The sequence below is a fragment of the Alligator sinensis genome, unplaced genomic scaffold, assembly GCF_000455745.1.
Source record: "Alligator sinensis unplaced genomic scaffold, ASM45574v1 scaffold624_1, whole genome shotgun sequence".
NCBI lineage: Eukaryota > Metazoa > Chordata > Crocodylia > Alligatoridae > Alligator > Alligator sinensis.
The window spans coordinates 2,696,419-2,713,412 of NW_005842021.1; the positions used below are offsets into that span (position 1 = coordinate 2,696,419).

The 16,994-nt window shown below is 38.7% G+C and overlaps 1 protein-coding gene across 1 annotated transcript in view; it reads right to left on the minus strand.

Moving 5' to 3' along the window:
- BCL11B (B cell CLL/lymphoma 11B) overlaps positions 1-16,994 on the minus strand; it is a 97,909-nt gene that overhangs the window by 35,364 nt on the left and 45,551 nt on the right.

A 16,994-nucleotide genomic window follows, 5' to 3' on the forward strand; every position in this document is an offset into this window, starting at 1 on the left:
GTTTACATGCACTTCAAATGGAAAGTGCTCTGGGCTCCTCAGGATGAAAAGTGCTAAGTAAATGCAGATTGCTGTTATTATTATTCCTATTGTTATCATTGTTATGATCATTCACAAATAGAAATGTCAAGGTACTTTCAGAACAAGTTCTGGGTGACTGACATTGCTGAGGCTCACACGTCTTCCATGCATCTGTCCATGCTGTTATATAGCATTAAGGTGTGGATAGGGAAAACCATGTACCTAGTCAGCACTGTGTTTAAGTGGCCTGCCAATTCCAGCTAATCACCAAGTTATTTACTTGCAGTTTATTAGGCCGAAACTGCCACTAGCCGTTGGCAGTCTCTAATATTTACACCTTACTTTCCTGGGGTCTCTTGAAGCACTGCTGTAATAAAAAAGCCATTTCTTTCAGGTTTAGAAGCTAGAATTAACAAAGAAAGCCCCACGCAATGCCAAGACAAATTCTGATCTCAGTTACAAACATGCAACCCCATTGATTTCCAATGGGCCTCATTTGCAGTGGTCGTGCACTACTGTTCCTGAGAGCAGAATTTGATATACTGTTTTCACAGTTAGGAATAATAGCTATAATTCTCTTTTGCTTGTGAATATTTTAGAATGGTAACAGTAGGATAAATATCAATCCCTATCAGTCTTATTGGAAACCATCAGTCTCATTCCTATCACTTCCAATAAAGCCCAGGAAGAGCAGTTTCTCAGAAATTAAATTCTGAGATATTTATGCAGTCGCAATGCCATAGCATCTGACTACTGCACAATCTTTGCCATATTTATACGCAGAAAACCCTGTGGCAAAGCAAGTGCTATCAGCCTGTCACTGCTAACATTTTACAGCTGTGAAACCATCGGACAGAGAAGCCAGTGACTTGCACAATGTTACACAGGAAGTCTGTGGAAGAACAAGGAGTTGAACCCTGGTCTCACATGTTAGAAACTAATTAAAGCTTAAAACAAAATTCACAAGCCCACCCATGATAACTCTTGACTTGGATATTATACCCTGACTACTGCTATGATTGGAGTCTAAACAGAAGAGTTTGCCTTCCTCTCAGATATAAGGGGAATGCTCTGGTCTGCTTATTCTGCCTCTCTCATAGATCAGGTCCTCAAGTGTAGTGTTTTTCTCCATGTCAGGTCTCATAGTCATCCTCTATGCCATTCTCAAATACCTGAGGAGAAAACGCCAAAGCCATGATCTAACACAGAGAGATGAGCACAGAAATTTTAACTTAGCCAGCCCCTACTGTAGATGTAAGCTATCTGGTGATGGGCTGCTAATTCTGCTTCAGATGTGGACACTATATACAGTCCATGATCCCAATATACTAATTTCACCACCATCTGGGTGGAGTTTCCCCATTCCCTCAGTGACATACATCATGTCTGCTCATAGGAAATTTTTAAGTTTAGTAAAAGAAGAGATGGACCAAACAGACACTAATTCAGAACTCGTCTACCCATGCAGCAAACCACATTCAATACCTGTGTCTACACTAGACATAGCCCTACCACTGTAAAATCCACATGCAAATTTGCATTTTGGAAACCTCAAAAATCAGTGGCATTTGAATCTGAGGATTTGGTTTGGTTCATGAAAATGGTGAGCAGACACAAATGCAAAAAATGTAATTTTCTGTACTCAGACTTTAATTTCTTAATCTGGCTTCTGAACCATAACTTTGAAACAACTACTTTTAGCTAGGGAAAGATCTAGTGTGTATTTAAATCCACTTTAAATGTTACAGTCACTTTATAAGAGATGTTGGTGTGGACAGCTGAGGTTTTAACAGTCATGTGGAAACAGGCTGGGCAAAATGGGCAGGGACAAACTAAAAAAGATGAGTTATCTCTAGCTCAACAGAGAGGATAAAAGCCATCCTTTCCTGGGTTGCTCAACTGAGCTTCTCAATTCATTACCAACTAAAACAGAGTTTTGAAAAGATTTTTTTAAAGGAATTAATATGGATTAGTAACATCGCTGTTACAACAGAAACCAGGAAAAGCCAATCAAATGAAAAATAAAACCCTCCACTTCTCTCATACACCTGAAGCAAGAGCAGGTAACAGGAAAATGGAAAATAATGATCTTTGTTGGAACTTGTATGCTGCTGCAGCTAGGATGAGTTAAACTTCATCCTCACACAACTTTCCCATACAGCTTTTGTATGTTCTCCGTCTTTCTTCTCTCATATATTTTCTTCTCCCTCACTTCCATATACATATATCAGCCTCACTTCATTTTTGTTGATTTGTGAACTAGCTTTCAATCAAAATGCTGATTTAAATGTTGATTTAATATGAAATGCAAGTGTAAAGACAATTCATAAAATAAATTGCAAATGGCTGCTAATTTATTAAATTGTACTTTTTTGCAGCAATGCTGTAGGACAGTTTGACAGCACATCGTCTATATTTTATATAGGACCTTAAAAAGCAAGTCTTATCTGTGCTTTGTGAGCACTGACAATCCTATGTCAGTCACTAAACTTTTTTTCTTAGTGAAAGATTCTCCTCCCATCTGGTGAAATTTACTGCACCATTCACGTGGCCAGAACTTCAGAGGTGGTTATATTTAAATGGTAAAGAGAAGCCTTGCTTGTCTGAAGCTTATAAAGCACCAAGGGATGATCTAAAACAAAAAGTACGACACAAAAGGGACTATTTGTAGTTTCTGTCCTATGAAACCTGTCTCTCTTTCTGTGCATGTGTGTGTGTCAAGATGGGTGGGTATCGTAAAAACAGATTCTGGAGTATTCAATGAGATTTTTAACAAGCTTATCTTTCGCCTCTTTTCTGTTCATTCTTCACAATCTTGCATGTATTGAATTTTATTAGGAAATTTCAAAGTGAAAGTCACATTCATTTGCAGAAACCAACTTTGAGATGTGCTTGCGTGCTCCTGCTGGAAGTGCTTGCATTCTTCTTCCATCCACAAAATAGAAAATATTTTTTTTTAAAAAAGAACATGAGCCTAATTTTCAAAAATATTATGTTCCTTCAGCTCACAAATAACTTAGTTTGAGGACTGGATCCTTGACACCTCTGAAAGTCAGGCTTCCTGTTACTTACCTAACCTTTGACATCTAACCAATATTATTCAATTAGTGAATATTAAGGATCAAACCCTCCGAGAGAACTGTTTGCAATCAATCCAAAGAGGTGTTTTTTTCCAAATATAAATTAAGTTTGCAAAGTTCTTCAAAATTACAGTTTTAGGGCATCATTGTCTGCTCAAAGATATTCCATGAACAGAAATAAAGGTTAAATTCCTTGGATAAATTATTTGTTAACTGTTCAGTTAGCTCTTACTGCATGTGTGACACTGAACTGTATTTGACATCCTACATCTATCTATTGGTAGATAGTGATATCTCAGCAGCCTGCTCTGTGAGCCACTGCTGACAAGGAAAGGGGAGCACACTTTCATCAGACTAACAACCGTTTTCAATTCTCGTTGATAGATGTGGAATCCTTTCAACTGGACATTAATCATTCTCAACAGCAGCAATTAGATACTCGAGACATATCAGTACAAATCAAATTAGCCCTATTTATTAAAAAAAATTCTAAGTAGTAAATAAAAAAGGCATTAGACTATCCTGTGTGTAGCAATATAAAAAGAAAATTAAGACACTGAATCTCAGGAGTCTGAAAACTTTCAGGTGCTATTTTCCAAGCCGAACTATAATCAAATAGCAGAGGGGTTCTATTGCAGAATGCCTGGTGGATTATTTTAGCAATACGGTATAATTGAAAGGATTAACATGAATGTAATGTTTCCCTTCCAAAAATTCCAGGAACGCTGAAATGACTCTCATCTGTACTAGTATGACTCATGATTTTAATACTAGAACTTAATTTTCACTTCTGAGGAATTCAGGCTCAGGGAAACATTGCCACAGAAATACTCATTCAATTGACAAAGGAAAATCCTCTCTCTTTTTCAGTGTGGTTAAGCTGTAGAAGTCACATCTTTAAAGAATTTGGCTTGGCTCAGGTTTGGGCAATGAACATAGTGCACACCGACAAAAGATGATCTTCTGTTGGAGTGGAAAGAATAAGCAGGATAGACCAGTGTAATTAACTCAAATTTTCAAACTGTTGTTTACAGAACACAGAATACAACTTTCTGTTACTGGGTTTGTCCTGCCTGACATGGCAAATTGCTGTCAGCAACTATCCTCAGATACACCATCTTCTTCTCTTTGAAATCAATTAAAAGTTTTCCGTATATTAACAGTAGCCCAATCTTGATCCAATCTCATTCAAGTGATTTAGCAAAAACGAGGTGTATGCAGAACTTACTAATTTTTTAACTAAGAAAAATACAACAGAACCATTTATATGGAAAAATCACTGAACAAAAGAAATGTCTTTGTTAAGCTAAGCAACTATCCTGAACTCATGTTAACTAGACTAACTAGACTAATACATCAGCAACTTTACAATGGAAGCCAAACCTTGTGCACATGATCAGTTCCACAATGGGAATCCATATGAGCACTGCAAGCATGATTTGGCCTTCTATGGGTAAAATTATTATTTTATATCCATGCAGTGGACCATGATTCTGACCTTCTGTTTGCATCTGGCAAGTACCATGTCTGGTAACAGCCAGCATGGATTCACTGGAAGCAAGTCATGCCTGACTACTTTTATGATGAGGTACCTGGCTCTGTGAATGGGAGGATACCAGTGGATGTGGTGTACCTTGATTTTAGCAAGGCTTTTGATATCGTCTTCCACAGCATTCTCACAGGCAAGCTAAGAAAGTATGAGCTGGATGAATGGACTGTAAGGTGAACAGAAAACTGGCTGAAGCATTGGGCTCAGAGAGTAGCAATCAATGGCTCACTGTCTAGGTGGCAGCCCGTATCAAGTGGAGTGCCCCAGGTGTTGGTCCTGGAGCCAGTTTTGTTCAATGTCTTAATCAACGACCTGGAAGATGGCACAGAGTCACCCTCAGCAAGTCTGCAGATGACACCAAGCTATGGGGAGTATCAAGGGTAGGGCTAGGATTCAGTGACCTAGACAAATTGGAGGATTGAGCCAAAAGAAATCTCATGAGGTTCAGCAAGGACAAGTACAGAGTTCTGCACTCAGGAAGGAACAATCCAATGAGCCAGTACAGGCTGGGGACTGACTGGCTGGGCAGCAGCTCTGCAGAAAAGGACCTGGGGGTTACAGTGTACAATAAGCTGAATATGAGCCAGCAGTGTGCCCTTGTTGCCAAGAAGGATAATGCCATACTGGGCTGCATGAGTAGATGTCTTGCCAGTAGGTCAAGGAAAGTGATTACTCACTTCTATTCAGCACTGGTGAGGCCACATCTAGAGTACTGTGTTCAGTTTTGGGGCCCGCACTACAGAAAGGATGTGGACAAATTGGAGAGAGTCCACCAGAGGGCAACAAAAATGGTGAGGGGGTGGGGGACATGACTTATGCGGAAAGACCAGGGGAACTAGGCTTATTTAGTCTAGAGAAGAGAAGACTGAGGGGGGATTTAATAGCAGCCTTTAACTACTTCAAGGGGGGTTCAAAAGAGGCTGAAGCTAGACTCAGTGGTGTTCTCAGTGGGGTCAAGTGACAGAACAAGGAACAACAGTTTCAAGTTTCAGCAAGGGAAGTTTAGGTTAGATATTAGGATGAATTTTCTCGCTAGGAGGGTAGTAAAACACTGGAACAGGTTACCCAGACAGTTGGTAGAAGCTCTATCTTTGGAGGTTTTCAAAACCCAGCTAGACAAAGCTTTGGTTTGGATGATCTAGTTCTGGATGATCATGCTTTGAGCAGGAGGTTGGACTAGATGACCTACTGAAGTCCCTTCCAACCCTAATTTTCTATGATTCTATGATTCTATGTACTAGTATTTGGAAAGTTCCAGTCAAAGAATAGGACTAGAGGAAATCCTATCTGCCATGAAAATCTGAGAACAAAATTCTGCTCTGTACTATAAAGGAATTTACCAACATTGACATCTTTCTTTCTTAGTGCCTGAACAGAACTCCCATCGGTGGGACTTGGGCTTCCACCAAGAGACGAAAATACACCACTACCAGCCAGCCAGTTCTCTACCTTCTCCTCAAGTATTCATAGTCTATCTGTCTCTCATATCAGTCTCTGCTTCTGCCTTTTCAGCTTTTCAGACACCTGATTGTAATGACACACAGGTATAAATTTGGAGTGAGTTTATCTTACACCTTTGGTCATTTCTTTGTAAATATAAATAACTGATACCTGTGCATAGATAAGTTCATCATAGTTCCTGAGGCTCTCAAGTGCCAGACTGAAAACGATGAAAATAATCAAAGTAATGTAGTCCAAAAGCCAGTAACTGAGCAAAGCTAGCTATGGGATAACCATTGCAATGTACAGAATGCATTTATGGTTTTATATTTAAAATTTCCTGGCTCAGAGGCACTCTACTAGCTAGTCACATGCAGCTATAAATAGAATTGCCTGCTGACATTAATCACAATAATTTGGCAATGTGGCTACTACTGAAATTATGAAAAGGACAGGTATCTTGCAAAGCAGAGCCCCATTCCAACCCAATCATTCAACAGCCAAGGGAAAAAGGTTTCACCCCTGTACTCTGATCTCACGCAAGCATGCAGTACTAGAATCTGTATTTTTTTCTTTTTAGTTCAATGTGACTTTAAGAAATATCAATCTGCTCCTTCATTTAATTTCATCTGTACCACTAGCCAAGAGAAATACATTAATTTATAAGTTGAAGCAAGCCTTGAGATAATGTCACCCACCATTCATCCAAATTTGTCACTAGCATCCCATTAAAGCCGTAATTATTTTTTAATTAAAACTAAGGAAACTGGCATGCGTGTGCCTACTTTATACATCTGTTATGGGTTAAAATAGCTTTTAAAAAATGTTTTTTTAGATCACAGTCTTTTGTGGCCGTGGCCTATGCCAAAGAAAACGCAAGCTTGCTTATTTTCTCCATGGGGCGCAACAGCGCCTGTGTGTGCCTGAACAGATTCGACTGGCCGTGAAAAGAATTCTAAATAAAACACAAACATGGAATTTGGCAACGCCACAGAAGCAAGCTTAAGACTAATTCCAGCATGCGGACGGCTCTCACACAGCAAGTCTGGCTCCACTATAAATGAAACCAGGCTCTGTAAAATATCCAGTAAAGTTTGAGTTCAGATTTAAAGGGACAGTGCTCTTATTCCAAGGGTGGGGGGAGTGTTTTGTTTTGTTTGTTTGTTTGTTTTGGGTTTTTTAATTTTTTATTACAGAAATCCATGCTAGCTCAGTAAATCTACATGCTGCAAGCTGCATTTACTTTTGGCAGATATTTCCACTTAAAAAATTAAAATGAAAACAATTGTACTTTGGCCTTGGCTTTTGCAAGGAGGTTCAGAAAAAGAAAGTATTTTTCACTGCCACTAGGCAAGGTAGGATGAATAAAGAAGTAGACATTTACCTGATATAAAAGAGAAAGTGGAGAAAATTAGTTTTAAAAATATTTTGAAATAAGGCTCTAAAAATGAAAGCCTATGAAAAAATAAGTTAATGTACTGAGTGTGAGGGAGAGTCACAATAATCATGCTTGCCACTGACAAAACAGCTTGTTTTAATCAGCGAAAGAAGCATCCAGGATGTTGACTCACTATGGATTGTCAGGGTGTGTGTGCATACATGTGTGTGCATGCATGAGTGTGTGTATACATGCCGTATAGTCCAGCATTCCCAAGACAGTTACAGAGGAGCCAGGAGAGAAGGGAGAACACCGGGGGAATATAATCACATGACAGCCTTCCTCTGACAATCTCAAGAGGCAAGAATGTTTAACTAGACATAACAGAGGAATCCATGAAGAAACAGTGTTAGTGGGGGAAAAGGCAACCGCTAGTAGAAACTTCCAGGGACAACAGCTTTGCTAAATTTTGCCTAGTCCAGAATAATAAAAATAAATAAATCCTGAGCTGGTATCTAAGAGGGATGATCCTGGCAGACTTAATGGAGGAGGACAGGGAGAAAATTGTACAAGACAGTCTCCAACCCCAAATTAAAAAGCAACAGCATTTTGTTCCATGCATCTTTATTTTCTCTCATAGGTCTGGATGATGTTATATCATAGAATTATACAATCATGAAAATTACCCTCCAACTGCCCATTCTCAGCCCTGACCATCCATCTTTTCCTTGAAATGGGAAAAGCACAGCAGCAGACTGGCTAGCCAGTGGCTCCTGGATGTTTGAAAACTGTATACATTTAAGAGTATATTCACTTATTCCAGTGACCTATGACAATAATAGTAAAGAGGAGGATCAGCAGAGCTCTAAAGCTTCAAATTATGATGGCAGCTTGAATAGACAAGGCCCATCAAATATATTTTGTGGAAACCAATAGGCCTCTAAGAAATGTAATTTTACTTTTAAATGATTCTAGCCACCTATTGACTACAACAGAAAACATAACTTTTCCAGAAATCTTGTAGAATTTTAGAGTGAAGACATAGGAATAGGTTTTAGTTGCAACCTACTGAATGGGTTTACTTTCAATTAAAGTCTCAAGCATTTTGCATGTGGATAAAGTTGTTTACTTTAATTTCATCTTCGCTATACAAAACCACAAAAGTAGTGTCCCCGGTTTAATCAGCAGTTCACATATTTTTATAAAGGATTTGGATGAATTAATCCAAAACCCTTAGACCTATTTTTTTGGGCATCCTTTAAATTTCAACCCAGGCTGTGTCATAATAAGTGCACTTATATGTTCCCTGTTTTATTGGTAGGGAATGATTATATGCAAGTAGGCTTACTGCTATTTTAAGAACTGCTATTCAGTTCTGTTAATTTTTATTTCATACATTGTTCATTGCTGATCTTTTTAAATGACAGCTCCTTCCTAACAATACAGCAGTTCTCATCTAAAGCTATGCACTTTTCTGTGCTCCACAGGCCAAATTCACAGCTTGTGTAAGTAAGTGCAACTCCACTAACAGCAACAAAATCAGACAGCAAAAAGGGTGCTTCTCAAGAACACATTCAGCTTTCTAGAAGACTATGTACTGCTGCTGTCAAGAAAAATCCTTTGCCTGGACTGATGGCGACCTGAAATCTTGGTTCTGTGGCTCCTCCTGGAAGGCTGAGGGAGGATACCATATGGTCCAGTCTGAAGACAGGAGATGGTGTATCCAGAATCCTCACAAAACTGACTCATTTCAATGTGTGCTACTACTGTTTGAACCCTTGGAATAAAGCAAAGAGCAGGGGCATGTCTGGACCATTTCAGAAAGGAATGTAACAACACAGAGGAAAAAGAAAGCAAACTTCACATGTAATCAACCGAGTCAATCATACATACAGATGGAATGGGCCTGAATGGGAGGAAGACAAAGGGCCCAATCTGCTCACTTTAACATTTGACTGAATGTCAAAATAATATATATAGAATTTGGCCCCTATCAATGAAGTGATGCTTAAACAAACCTAAAGGGGTATGCTGGTATGTTGTGTAAAGTTGCTTCTTTGCCTTAGAGATGCTTATGCTCTTATTAGCAAAGACACTAATTTTCAAAGTACCATTTTATGGAGAGATTCCAAATGCCCTTGTCTTCTCAGATACTCACTCAGTGCTTGCATTAACCTCATTCCATAAGTCCCAGAACCTCTGGCTCTTACAGCTGAATTCATAAAAAATGTAAGCCTTCTCTATGTGGGATTTTTGCCTGTTTCTTTCCAAGTTCACATTTTACTGATTCATTAGACCTTTCTTCCCTACTCCAGCTACAGCAAATGGCCTTTTCTATAGTACAAACTCAAGAAAGTTGATTTAAAAGAAAAAATGGAGAAACAAAGAGGATTACCAAGGGGATATGCTACACTCCAATGTACTAGATACATGTATATAGTATAAAGACGCATAGAAAAACCTGGCCAGTGAAAAAGCAGCAGCCAACAAAAATGTATGTTCAAATATGTACACCGCTGCTTGCTATACAGCTAAACAAAAAGGAAGTGCCATAGTATTTCAATGCTACTCCATAATATTCAGGATGTGAGAGAGAGAAACAAACGTGTCAGATGTGGAGCAGGGAGAGCGTATTAATTCCAATTCCTTTCTGGCCATTGGTCCATTTTACTGTGGCCCTTGTTCTTAAATTTTTTTTGCAGAACACGTGAAACCCAGTGGGCACACCACATTGTGGTGCCTTTTGTTTCATTCCCAGGGTTCAGATGCCATCCACCTGCTTTGAAATTAGTCAGCTACAGGAGCATTCTTGATAATTGTTTTTTGTCTACCCACTCACCTGCCCTAACACTAAACCACACAGGCAGAGAATCTGGTCCAGTTCCTCTAAAAAAAAAATAAAACAGGTTCACTGAAACACATCCACTTAATCACCATCACCAATGCTCCTTCACACTGGTTTGTGGGCCAAACTGAAACAGCCTAATTATATTTATCTAAATTATATTTCATGGCTTAGACTGCTTGCTTTTGATTGTGGGAGATACAGTTTACATAAAGCACATGAATCCTCCTTGCTGAGTCTGAAAATCCTCATATTTTCTGGCATGTGCGTGTGCACACATGCACGCACACGCACGCACACACACACACGCACACCTATGGTTTTAAATAGGCCAAAATAGATCATGACAAATTCATTGCTGGAAGGACAGAAAAAACTCAATGTTACACATGCCCAGTGAGACCATGCGGGCAAATAGCTTGGCATATGCTACATACATATAAATAGAATTGTACTGAAAGAAATGAAGAATTGTTAACATCTGTGTGTGTGTGTGTGTGTGTGCACATGCACACATAAGCGTGTGTGTGTGCACATGTGCACATACATGTGTGCACATGTGCATGTAAAAAGTCTTAGTGCTACAAAAACTGTGCAGTGCACAAACGAAAGGCAAGTTCACTGAGTACAAACAAGGCATTTCCTAGTTTGGTGCCTTATTTCCTAATCAGAGTATTGTTTCTCACGAGCCCTACTCCTAGTCATATGTTTAATATTTTTTAATGAAGTGTTAGCTAAGAGATATTTAGATGGCCAGGAAAGAAGAGAGCAATAGCTGTGTGTGCAGTAGCATGACAATGTGGCGGATCCTACTGCACAAATAATGAACCACAGCTACCTTGTTGCCCTGATCAAAAAGGGAAATTTCTGCTTCCTTGCTGAATAAGGATATGTACAATGTGTCACCTTGGAAAACATGTCTGCTCCTCCTGCTGGCAGTTGAAATATTTCCTGAGGTGACTTCTGTATGCAGCTATGTAATAAACTAAGCTCCACCTACATGCCTATTGCCATGAGAGTCATTATTTTGGTGTCTCCTGAAAAGTATGGCAAAAGTTTCTATTTGCTTTGGAAAAAACAAAATGCAAATCAATTTGTTTTCAAATGGGTGAGATGTTCCCTCATCAGTGGTGACCCTTCTAAATCCTGCTACTTACATTCAAATAGATGCTGCTCCCAAATATGAAATTATCTGAGAAGCAAAATTTGGGTTGATTTTTCATTGGACTGATGAAAGACCACAAGGACCCTCCATAAAAAATAAATAAATAAACTTGTTGAAAAGGACCTCTAATCCTGCTTCTTTCATTTCTTTTAATCCCACACCTCACTTTGCCTTTTCCAATAGGTTTTCTACTCAAAATGACAAGATTGATCATGATTTTACAAAGATCAGTGACTGAAAAAAATTAAATCTACCCACCTTGCTGCTTAGTCCAGTGGTGTTTACTTGCCCTGAACACACTTATCCCTAAACAAACCATCATTTAGCAAACTCTAAGCCCCTCAATAACAAGAGATAAATTCATCCATTCCAATAAGTAAATTAAAAAAACACCTCCCTCCATCTTGTTCCAATAATTTTAAATTTGACTGTGGCCAGACAACTGCTGGTTGATAGTTAGCCCTCCCCCACTCACACATATGCTGTTTAAAAATGCAAAATCTAGCCCGCTTTTTTAATATTTCTGATGTCAGTGACCGGTGTAGGCTCTCCCCATACAGTAACTGCTTTAAAGCGCTGCATACAGCACTGCATTAAAAATTAATTACACATGCTATTTTATTGATAGTGCATAATGTAATGAGCACCAGCTGTGCTAAACATCCAAACTCCTTTTTAAGACAGCAATAAAAAAAGAAAGAAACTGCACTTCCAAATGCTTCTCCTGTCAGAGGAGAAAAACAGCAACATCTTGTATGGATTTGAAACAGAATTCTTTGATTTAGCTCTACATTTGGAACGTTTGAAGAGTTCAGACTCTCGGGCTCAGCACAGTGGTAGGAAATCCAGTTAACTCTCTAAATGTTGGAGCCATTGTCTCTACTGTAGGCAATATTTCCTTGAACCCTTTTGTCTTGAGACTACTAGATGCTGTTCTACCCGTTAATATTGCAATTAAGAGCCTTTCTTTTTCCTTGGAAGTCTGGAAATTGCAGCCATCCACTTTTAAGCACCTTTAAATATCCCTGTTGCCCCTGCTGGTTCTTAACTTTACATAATTAGGACTTACTAAGTTATACTGATAGGGTGTCTTCCTAGAACAAAGCCTAAGCCACACTTAAATTGCCAGCACCACTGCCCTGCGAAGCACCCTAATTTTAGTTGCCTCAGTGCTGTCTTACAGCCTCTATCTTGATTCCTGATAAACATACCATGTATTAAAAATAAGTTTGTGATTAGGTATATCTAGTTTGTGGTTGTATCTGATTTTCAGAATTAGATAGATAGATAGATAGATAGATAGATATGGGCGCCTTACAGTTTTTAATGTATACATTTTAACATATCTGTGCACGTTTTAAATGCTGTGTATGAAGTCACTTTTTCTTCAGCATGCATTGACTATTTGGCTAAAATAAATAAATACCAGCAGCCCTGACTAATAGGGACCTCCCACCTGAATTTTAGCTATTACAACCCATGCATAAATCATTTTTTCACTACAATGAGAAGATACATTTGTAAATGACCTCACTGTTGTGGTAGTTGTCTACATTCACATACATTCACGCTGCCCAACTCCTCTTTCTCCTCATAAAAAAAAAGGATATAAAGAACAAACTAGCTCTATACTCCAGGTTGGATAGATTTTTTTTCTTTTAATTTTTTTTTTTTAATTCTACTCAGCAAGAAGCAAGGAGCAACATATCAACCATTGTCCTGGAACTTGATGAGTTAGGAGTTTTTTTTGCTGGAGGAGTTTGCATTCTCTGCTTTGATTATTGTTTTGTTTTCCATTGATCCTCCAGTGTTAATAAAGCCTGGTCTGGAATGAAACAAAAGCTTGCTTTTTGTTATATTATGAAATGTGCCGAATATATACCATATCATTAACATAAAAGTTTTTGAAATAATACTGCTTTCTAGACAGACTGTATTAATTGCATCAGGCTTTCTACAGCAAGGGTGGTCTAATCTAGTACGATTTTCATTGGCTGAGTCCAGTTATAAAACCAACACAAAATGAATACTCTGATATAATTGAAGGAGGGGAAAATATTCTGCTGTTAAAACCTATTATTTACTTCCAGGTATTTCTTTTATCTTTATTGTCACCTTAGCCTGTGCCAAAAAACACCAGACTAGTTAAATAATACAGTAAGTAGAATTTCAGTAGCAAAGTAAATTGATGTTAACTTTACAAGATTACCATGTGATTTTTAGACTGTCCTAATGACTAATACAGCTGATGCCTTGAATTAAAGGGAGAGTGTTCTATTTTCTCTGAGCTAGGGTCCTATGTCTTCCTCTGTGTTAGACCTTGAACTTCACAGCCCTGTCCATTAATCATTGCTGTCAATGCCCACTTGCTGTTTTTGAATATGCAACTAAGTATCACAATCACTTTCCACCTCCTTATCTCAGTGCCTGTGTGGGAAGGAAACTGTTTCACTGGTTGACTAGCTAGCTATATGTGTATTAGACATTTAATTATCTTTATATATGTATATAAAACCCATGGTTATGGAACCAACTCCAAAGGCTTTGGATCAGGCCCCTATGAACACCAGTATAACAGATAAATTATTATTACATTCTGCCAATTGCAATTCATTTGTAGTGTTTCTACACTTCGAGATCTTCGGGACAGTGATTTTTTTTGTTTGTACAGCATACTTTAAAGTGCCAAGTACTCTGGAGCTGAGATTTTCAAAGCCCAGCTCCTATTAACTTTAATAGCAATCGGGCATCCAAACCTCTTAGGTAGCTTTGAAAATTTCAGCCTAAATGAACACTATTAATGAATCTGCAACATAAAAAAGAGCCTGTATTTATAGCAAAGATGTATTATGAAAAAAAAGCCTCACAAAAAGTTTTGCAATGTTTATATATGCACACACAATTATACACTGTTTTACATATAATAATCTGTCAATAATCACTGCTTGTTATAGAAAAAATGTCTGTGTCTTATAGTTAATCTATATAGTCCTTATTAATGAAACAAAAAATGAAATTAAAAAAGCACCCTTATCTGGCAAGGGGCAAAGCAACATGAGTGCTGTACACATTTATATTTTAGATGTAAGCTACATAACACCGTGAATTTCATGATTCTATTCCAAGTTCTAATTAAATAGGCACTAAAAACATTTAAGCAAGAGAACCCAATGCAATTGATGGAGGCCCCTGGGGCAAAAAAAAGACATTGTAGCAGTGATATTTGTATATATTAAAAATATATATTTAAAATGTGGATTCTCACTTACAGACTCTCCATCCTGCGTTGACTTGCACACAAAATTAGCCATGCATAACAGCAAATAAACAATAATACCTAGGACCATATTTTATGCATCAGCTTTTACACGTGAGCACCCAACATTCCACACACAGCCAACCGCTCAGATTCACAAGCCGCTCAGATTCACAAGCTCAAACTGCATGGATTCCTAAACACCCGATTTGTGAGTGCCAATCAGAGACCATGGTTAATCACAAATGCACATGCAGCTCCAGCCCTCAGACTGAAAAACTAGAGGCTACTCCAAAAAAATTCAGGTTAACATTACTGAATGTTAAATAAGCAAGAGATGAAGAACAGAATAAAGGTAAGAAAGGAAGGAGCAGGAAAGGAGGGAAATGTCAATGGCTTTTGTTCAAAGAATGAAACAATTCCTCAGAAACGGGAACAAGGCTGACAGAATAAAAAGCTAATCAAGTCAGAGAGACAAGCAGATCCCTAAAGCTGGAGTGAGTGACTCTCTAGTGTACGTGGCTACAAGAAGAGGAAAGAACAACGTCAAGATCACTGCTGGCATGATTATACAGTCAACACGGAGGAAAACTTATTTTTGTTTCCTTTGCGCAAATCATTTTGGGCGCAAGAAAGCCCCTGCTTCACTGCTCTGTGCATTGAACGATGCCCAGACTCATAAGCTGTGAACACAGAAGAAGATAAGAAGGGGTTAAATAGATATAAGCCTCCTTTCCAAGGGGAGAAAATGTTTCTTTCAAGCAGAACTTGACCAACTCCTGTCATAAACACTTAGCATGTGCTTTGATATAACCTATTCTCTAAGTGCCATAGACTGCAGCAGTAATTATAGGAAGCCATGATAACAGGTCTATCTCCCCACAAAGCTGGCATCGTTCTTTTAGCAAATAGATCATTCCAAAAACTAACAGTGCACAACTTGAAGTAAGGACTGAAAATGTGTAAAGTACAAAAGCCCTGAGTTCCAATGTGCTTTAATGAGTTAGTCCTGCCTTCCCTTTCTATTTTTAGTTTTACTTTCTTCTGTCTCTGTTAAATATCTGCATTAGAAGCAATAGGGAAACCGGGTTTCAGTTTATTGTCACAACTAGCTACTTAGGGAAGGTACTCATGCCTACACTACACCTAGGAATACAACAAAACACAAAATAAGAGTTCCCATCTAGTTCGTTTTACTAGTTACAGGGTGAAATAAATCTGACCTTTAAACATTCTGCATCATGCATGAGGATCCAATTCTATACCCTGGTATATTATTTTTATGCCACTGTCAATCCAGTGGAGTCAACAAAGCAAAACCAGATTAATATAGTGGAGAATCAGCCCTACAGAAATTATAAACAGCTTGCAGTGAACCTGGAAGGAGTGTAACAACTCGGATAGTAAAGCAGACAAAGCAGCCTACATTGTCTGAATGCTCTTTAATGAATATCATATAATCCTGGTTACGTGAAAATGTTCTGAGAAAACTGACTCCACCACCCACTGAAGTCAAAGGTAGCTCTTCTATTGACTTTAATGAGCTTTGGATTCAGTTCTAAAAGAAGGTGCTGATGTGTGGTTTTAAACCTCCTCCTGAAAACACTTCATCCTTCAAGACTCAAGGTTCCTGATGAACCATTTAAATTATGGGACTTGCAAACCTTTTAGTCTTGGTTCAATACATGAAATTTCCTAACTATCCCGCTCTGTACTAGCATTCCCCAGTGAAAGACAAGTGGTATTTAAGGAAATATGACCAGGTAGTGTTCAAAGAATCTGAATCAAGTGTATCTCGATACAGTCACTGCTGTAACTGCTGTAGTTGTAACTGTAACGCATTTGAGCAAAAAGCTTATGTGAGGAAGCTTATGTTGCCCTGGCAGTAGGCCATCAGGGGTCAACTCCTAAAGGCATTACTCACTTCTTACACTGGATCCTTACTAAAGGTTCAAACCCTATGATCCTTTGCAGTATCTACGCAGCATTATTCTGTGGCATGACTGTCAATCATGAGCATGGACTTCAGAATTTGGCCCAGTGGGCATTTTGCCGGAGTAAGAGCAGAGGAAGCGCGTCGGGATTTTGCCTCAACTAACTTCTCTTCCAAGCCCTTCCCATTTTCACCTCAATTCACCACAGGTCCAACCTTACAATCAACTGAGCCTGTCTCAAAACACCTGCTGCTTTCATGAGGTCTCGTGTCAGTCTCCTCCCTAGACTGGTCTGGTCCGCTGACCTCCACATCACCTTCCCTACA